Source organism: Pongo pygmaeus, chromosome 23 (genome assembly GCF_028885625.2).
Source record: "Pongo pygmaeus isolate AG05252 chromosome 23, NHGRI_mPonPyg2-v2.0_pri, whole genome shotgun sequence".
Lineage (NCBI taxonomy): Eukaryota > Metazoa > Chordata > Mammalia > Primates > Hominidae > Pongo > Pongo pygmaeus.
In genome coordinates this window covers 47124811-47132813 of record NC_085931.1, presented here as the reverse complement: position 1 = coordinate 47132813, position 8003 = coordinate 47124811, and positions in this window count along the sequence as shown.

The following is an 8003-nucleotide window of genomic DNA, read 5'->3' as shown; positions in this document are numbered from 1 at the left end:
CCTGATCCCTACTTAAGCCTTGGCAATTGCTAATCTATTCTTCATGTCTATAATTGGGTCCATTTAAGAATGTTAGATAAATGGAATCAGCTGATCCGAAGGTGCCACCTTATCTCAACTGATTGTTCAGTCACAGCAGATAAAACTCCTTGTTCTACTCTTTCCCGCTTCTCACGACTACACTTAACAAATCTTAAAAATAAATAATTTTCCAGGCACGGTGGCTCATGCCTGTAATCCCAGCACTTTGGGATGCTGAGGAGGGCGGATCATTTAAGGTCAGGAGTTCGAGACCAGCCTGGCCAACATGGTAAAACCCCGTCTCTACTAAAAATACAAAAATTAGCTGGGCGTGGTGGTGCACGCCTGTAGTCCCAGCTACTTGGGAGGCTGAGGCAGGAAAATCGCTTGCACCCAGGAGGCAGAGGTTACAGTGAGCCGAGATCACACCACTGCACTCCAGCCTGGGTGACAGAGCGAGACTAGATCTCAAAATAAATAAGTAAATGGCATCATAGAGTACGTAACTCTTGCGGATTGCCTTTTTGCAGTTGGCATAATTCTCTGGAGAGTCATTCAGGTTACTGTGTGCATCAATAGTGTTCATTCCTTGCTGTTGCTGAATTGTATTGCATGATGTGGATGTGCTACAGTCTGCTTAACCATTCACCTGTTAAAGGCTTCATTCATTTTTTAGTCACCAGTGCCTTGTAGACAGTTACTGTACTTGCATGCAAAGTACGTCCTGAAGAGCAACATTAGCTGTGATTAGGAGTGTAGGCTCTGAAGTTTGACTCCTAGCTCCAGAACTTACTATTCATGTGGGGTTGAGCAATTTACTTAACCTCTGTCTGCCTCAGTTTTCTCATCTGTAAAGTAGGGATAGCAGTAGTGCCCATCTTATAGATTTGTCATGAAAATTAACTAAATCTACATGTTATGTGTTTAACCCAAAGTCTGGCTTATGGTAAGAACTCAATTATTCTTATTAAATAATAACAATAATTAATAATAATATAATAACAATACTTAATAATAAACATTCACTGAACTGAATCGAAAACCTAATGAGAACATTCAAATTTGCAAAATGTTCAAATCAGGTGGTTGTGGCAGATTGTAAAAGGAATAATTTGGCCGAGTGTGGTGGCTCATGCCTGTAATCCCAGCACTTTGGGAGGCCAAGGACGGTAGATCACTTGAAGTCAGGAGTTCGAGACCAGCCTGGCCAACATGGTAAAACCTCGTCTCTAGTAAAAATCAAAAACTTAACCAGGCATGGTGGTGGGCACCTGTAGTCCCGGCTACTTGAGAAGCTGAGACAGCAGAATTTCTTTTTCTCGAGCATTCACACATTACTCTCTAAATAACAAGCTTCACCAGACTCATTAAAATAGAAATATTTGAGGCCAAGCGCAGTAACTCATGCCTGTGATCCCAGCACTTTCGAAGGCCGAGGCAGGTGGATCATTTGAGGTCAGTAATTTGAGACCAGCCTGACCAACATGGTGAAACCCTGTATCTACTAAAAATACAAAAATATTAGCCAGGTGTGGTGGCGCATGCTTGTAGCCCCAGCTACGTGGGAGGCTGAGGCAGGAGAATCGCCTGAACCCAGGAGGTAGAGGTTGCAGTGAGCCAAGATCACGCTATTGCACTCCACCCTGGGTGACAGAGTGAGACTCCCTCAAAAAAACAAACCAAAAAAAGAAATTGAAATATTTGAACAAAACTGAGTCAAACCCACTGGCAATACTGTATCCGTTCAAATGCAGTCTGCAGCCTCACTCTGGAACAGTGGTGATTTGATTCGCTCAACAATATTGACTGAGCTCCTAGTGCAGGTACGCCAGGCATGGGTCTAGGTGTCAGGGATGTAGTAGAGAAGAAACAGACAACCCCTGGCCCTCGTGGCAGGTAAAAGAGGAAGCCTTACTCTGTCTTACGTCTGATTTAAAAGGGTGGAAATGCCTCATGTAGAAAGAAGGAAAGTTCTGATGTTAGAAAGAGGGAGCCATGCTGTGGATCACCTTCAGAGAATACGGACATGCTCTCTGCTTTATACATATATATATATTGTTTGTTTGTTTGTTTTGTTTTGTTTTGTTTTGTTTTTTGAGACAGACTCTCGCTCTATCCCCCAGGCTGAAGTGCAATGGCATGATCTTGGCTCAATGCAAACTTCGCCTCCCAGGTTCAAGCGATTCTCATGCCACAGCCTCCCGAGTAGCCGGGAAGTGGCTCCTGCCACCACGCCTGGCTAATTTTTATATTTTTAGTAGAGACGGGGTTTCGCCATGTTGGCCAAGCTGGTCTCAAACTCCTGACCTCAGGTGATCCTCCCGCCTCGGCCTCCCAATCTGCCTTAGATTTAAAGGTAGAATTGGTTCTCATCTTCCTGACTTGACAGGTGTGGGGGTACTTGTAGGCACTTGGTGATCCACCTGGTCCTCTCCCTAACCCCCAACGTACACACTCCTTGAATCGTCCTGGTATGTTGATGTGAATCCAGACATGCTGCCCTGCAGTCACAAAGGATATCTGGGCCCTGGGCCCTGAGCAGCTCCTACTGGAAGTGATGATTTGCAGGATCCAGCTTTGCTATTTTCCTCTCCTCTAGGGCCTGCCTCTACCTGAGCCCAGTGACTGGTCAGGGAGCTACAGTCTGGCTGAAAAGCCACGGTTCCTCCGAGAGACGCTAACTGGACCATGACCTTGGCCTCATTAGCTTGGCGCTCTCCACCTGAGCTGCCTGGACTGGGGCCAGCCAGGAAAATTAGCTCAGGCCCACAGGCCCCTGGGAGAGGCGTCAGGCAAAAATAGATCAGAAAGAGGGAGAGAATCCTTGTGCAGGAGGGCCCGCAGAGGTCATTGGCTCCGGCATCAGCCCAACTCTACAGATGGAGGCTGAGGCCAAGGAAGGGAAGGGGCCTGACCAAGGTCATGCTGCAGTTTGTGCAGAGCTGGGATGAGAATGAGGGTCCCCCAACTCCCAAAGCCACGTTCTTCCCTCGCCTGTGCCTCCCATCAGGCTGTGGTCAGAGAGGGACAGAAGCAACGAATGAACAGATAATAAAACAATTCATCATGGGCTATGCATTGTTCCTGGTTTTTTGTTTTGTTTTGTTTTGTTTTGTTTGAGACGAAGTCTCTCTGTCACCCAGGCTGGAGTACAATGGCACAATCTCCGCTCACTGCAAACTCTGTCTCCCAGGTTCAAGCGATTCTCCTGCCTCAGCCTCCCGAGTAGCTGGGACCACAGGCGCGTGCCACCATGCTTGGCTATTTTTTGTATTTTTAGTAAAGACAGGGTTTCACCATGTTGGCCAGGCTGGTCTCAAACTCCTGACCTCAGGTAATCCACCTTCCTCGGCCTTCCAAAGTGCTGGGATTACAGGCGTGAGCCACCGTGCCTGGGTTCTGTTTTATTTTTTATTTATTTATTTATTTATTTATTTAAGCATGTGAAGAAGTAAAAAATGGTCTATAACACAGAAAACTGCTTTGAACTTTTAAATAGATTAAAATAATATATTGGGAGACAGTGTCATGTAGTAGCTAAAAGTAGGGACTCCAGACCTCCACTGCCTGAGTTTGAATCCCAGCTCCACCTCTTACTTGTCACATGTCTTTAAGCAAGTTACGTAACCTCTCTGTGTCTCACTTCTCTCACCTGCAAAATAGGGCTCACAGTACAGCCTGCTGCGTGGTGGTGTCAGGCAGAGCTGATCCATGAAAAAAAGCACCATGCCCCAGGGCCACCGTGGAGTGCCACTGAATCAGTGTTGGTAGGCAATGCCAATTCCACAGAAAGGAATAAAAAGAAAAGCAAAAGCTTAGCTGCTCCACTGAGCCCTTTCCCCAAAGGTATCAGCATTAACAGCTCCCTGTGGATTCTTTTAAATATGGCATAAAAGCATCCTACTTGGCCAGGCGTGGTGGCTCACACCTGTAATCTGAGAACTTTGGGAGGCCGAGGTGGGTGGATCACCTGAGGTCAGGAGTTCAAGACCAGCCTGGCCAACATGGTGAAACCTCGTCTCTGCTAAAAATACAAAAACTAGCCAGACGTGGTGGCGGGCTCCTGTAATCCCAGCTACTTGGGAGGCTGAAGCAGGAGAATCGCTTGAACCCGGGAGGCAGAGGTTGCAGTGAGGAGAGATGGCACCAATGCACTCCAGCCTGGGTGACAGAGCAAGACTCCATCTCAGAAAAAAAATCCTATTTTACACAGGTTCTGCACGTTGCCTCATCCCATTAATAACATATCTGGGCATCTTTTCTTCCATCTGGTTCAGATGTAGCCCATTCTTTTAAATGGCTATATGATATTGCATCCTGTGGATGGGCCATAACTTTTTTTTTTGAGACCGAGTCTCACTCTGTCTGTCGCCCAAGCTGGAGTGCAGTGGTGCAATCTCGGCTCAATGCAACCTCCACCTCCCGGTTTCAAAGCAATTCTCCTGCCTCAGCCTCCCGAGTAGCTGGGATTACAGGCATGCACCACCACACTCAGCTAATTTTTGTATTTTTAGTAGAGACTGGGTTTCACCATCTTGGCCAAGCTGGTCTCGAACTCCTGACCTCAGGGTGATTCGCCCGCCTCGGACTCTCAAAGTGCTGGGGTTACAGGCATGAGCCACCGCACCCGGCTGGGCCATAACATATTTAACCAGATCCCAACATTAGACTGTCACAGCACACAGGAGTGGTTCCACGTAGCTGAAATAGACAGAGTTGTGGAAAATAAGGCCATGAAAACAGGTTGTGGGAAAACTGTCATGGGCTTATCAGCTATGCAGCTATATGCAAATGACAAATTTCTTTCTTATATTGAGAACCAACTGTTTGCCTCATCATCTCTAGGCCTTACAATACCCTGCTTGGGTAGACTGCCATTAGGATCCCATTTATAGTGAAGCCCAGAGATAAAATTAGTGACCCCCAGTCATACCACGAGTAGGGCCCGAGCTGAATACTAACCCAGGCAGTGTTGCCCAGAGCCCACGCTCTTGTGCCACACAAAATGGGAAGTCTGAGCTTCCTTCTGTAGGAAGTGATGAGCCCCCTCCCCTCCCACCTTCCCTGGTCACCAGGCCCAGAGCCAGGTGGGGGCCTTGCTGAGGCTGAGCCTGGTAGTCTAGTCAACGTCAATCTGCAGCAGGTGCAGCAGAAGGGAGACAGGGTCTCTGCTCAGACCCCAGTCATTGTCCAGCCTGTCTCTTGGCCTCCTCTGGGCAGTAGCTCAATTTACCAGCTGTCTTGAGTGTCTATGGGAATACTATGGGATCACGTGGTCACCAAGACCACACCCCCTCTTCATGAGTCTTCTATTCTTCACCAAGCCCTCTTCCCTCTCCCTGCGACCTCACCTAAGGACTGCCCCTTGCTTAGTCAAACCTACCGTCTTTGTGTGTGTTGGGACATCAGCCCAACATGAGCTGGTCCATGATCCAGGGCCACTGTGGAATGGCATTGAATCAGTAATGGTAGGGAATGCCAATGCCACATGTTATGAGTTCCCCTTCTGTGGCTTTTTGCAGGAACCCTGTGTCACAGCCTGCCCAGGGTCTGTTCCTCTAAGATGAGCCTACCTCCCAACAGGTCTGCAAATGGAGTGGGGGGTGAGTCCCCAAAGAGAAAAATAAAAAGATTCTTTCCTCACCACATAACAAAATCAATTCCAGATGTAAATGTGAAAGGCAAAATGTTAAGACTTTTAGAGGCCAGGCATGGTGGCTCATGCCTGTAATCTCAACACTTTGGGAGGCCGAGATGGGCAGATCACTTGAGCTCAGGAGTTCGAGACCAGCCTGGCCAATATGGTGAAACCCTGTCTCTACTAAAAATACCATAATTAGCCAGGCATGGTGGCACACACCTGTAGTCCCAGCTACTCTGGAGGCTGAGGCAGGAGAATCGCTTGAACCGAGGAGGCAGGGGTTGCTGTGAGCCAAGATCATGCCACTGCACTCCAGCCTGGGCAACAGAGCAAGACTTTTTTAGAAGAAAAATACAGAATAAAGTCTCTGTAGAATATCTTGGGACCAAGGAAGGTTTCCTAAGACATAAAAAGCACAAACCATTCAAGAGAATAAGATTGCTAAATCAGAGTACATTCGCTGTTCTTCTCCCATAGATAATTGTGTATCAGGCCGGGTTTGGTGGCTCACGCCTGTAATCCCAGCACTTTCAGAGGCCAAGGCAGGAGGATCACTTGAGGTCAGGAGTGTGAGACCAGCCTGGCCAACATGGTGAAACCCTGTCTCTACTAAAAAAATGAAAATTAGCTGGGCATGGTGGCACACACCTGTAGTCCCAGCTACTTGGGAGGCTGAGGTATGAGAATCGCTTGAACCCAGGAGGCGCTGCAGTCAGCTGAGATAGTGCCACTGCACTCCAGCCTGGGCAACAGAGCAAGACTCTGTCTAAAAAAAAAAAAAAAAAAAAAAAGAAGTTAACCAACACTGCATAACCAACCATTCCAAAACTTAATGGCTTAAACAATGCTTTATATTTTCTCATGATTTTGTCGGTAGAAATTGGAGCAGGGCTCAGCTAGGGTCATTCATGTAGCTGCATTCAGCTAGAGGCTGACCTGGGCTGGGCCAGGCTGGACAGTCAGAGAAGGTGACTCTAGGCATGTCTGGGACAGTAGTGCTGGCTGTCTGGGTTGGGGGCCTCACTCCTCCACAGGATTGTGTCTCATCCTCTGGAGCTCTCTCTCCATTCTCCAAATGACCTCTCTCTCCATCAGGATGGCCTGGACCTCCTTAGTTCAGGCAGCTAAGTCCTAAGTGGGCAGAAGTGGAAACTGCCAGATCTCTTAAGGAATAGGCTTAGAACGGGCATATTTGCCACATTCAGTTGTTCAGATCAATCACATGACTGTCCTGATTGAAAGGGAGGGGGGTAGACTCTGCCTTGTGATGGGAGGAGCAGCGTGCGTAACCAGGGAGGGGACAATTGTCGGTGGCCTCTCTGCAGACTCACACCTACCCTCCCAGCCAGCTCAGGACACAGAGAAGAAGAGGGGCAGCAGAACAGACCTGAGGAGTTACCATGAAGCCTGGATGTTCCCCGGGGTCTCACTTCTTATAGGATGGTTATCCTTCATCTTACAAATGGGCAAAAAACACCCGCATATTCACCGGGTGTCTGTGGAAGACACAATAAATTGATAAGTCATTGCCTCTGGAAAGGGAAGCTGGGGGACTAGGAAGGAAGGGAAATTTTTTTTTTTTTAGACGGAGTCTCTGTCACTCAGGTTGGGGTGCAATGGCGCATTCTCGGCTCACTGCAACCTCTGCCTCCTGGGTTCTAGTGATTCTCCTGCCTCAGCCTCCTGAGTAGCTGGGATTACAGGCTCACACCACCATTTATTTTTCGTTTTATACACTTTATTTTATTTATTTATTTTTTGAGATGGAGTTTTGCTCTTGTTGCCCAAGCTAGAGTGCAATGGCATAATCTCGGCTCACTGCAACCTCTGCCTCCCGGGTTCAAGCAATTCTCCTGCCTCAGCCTCCCAAGTAGCTGAGATTACAGGTGCACACCACCACACCCAGCTAATTTTTGTATTTTTAGTAGAGACGGGGTTTCACCATGTTGGTCAGGCTGGTCTCGAACTCCTGACCTCAGGTGATCCACCCACCTTGGCCTCCCAAAGTGCTGGGATTACAGGCATGAGCCACCATGCCCGGCCCATTTTATACACTTTAGATTTTTATTTCTTGACAGAAAATATATATTTTTTCAATTGACCTAACCAAGGTCACTTAGTACCAAAAGTCAAAGACAGGACTCAAACCTAGATCTGCAATCACGGTGCCTGCGCTGTTTACTTCACATCATGAAAGTTTACATAAATCCACAGTTTTAACCCAAATCAATCCACTTGGGCACAGCTGAGACATAAAAGAGGTAGCCGAAATCCAAGGGAAGACACAGACGCCTACACCTGCAGCACAGAAGTGACATTCTCAGGAGCCCGCTGGGATTTG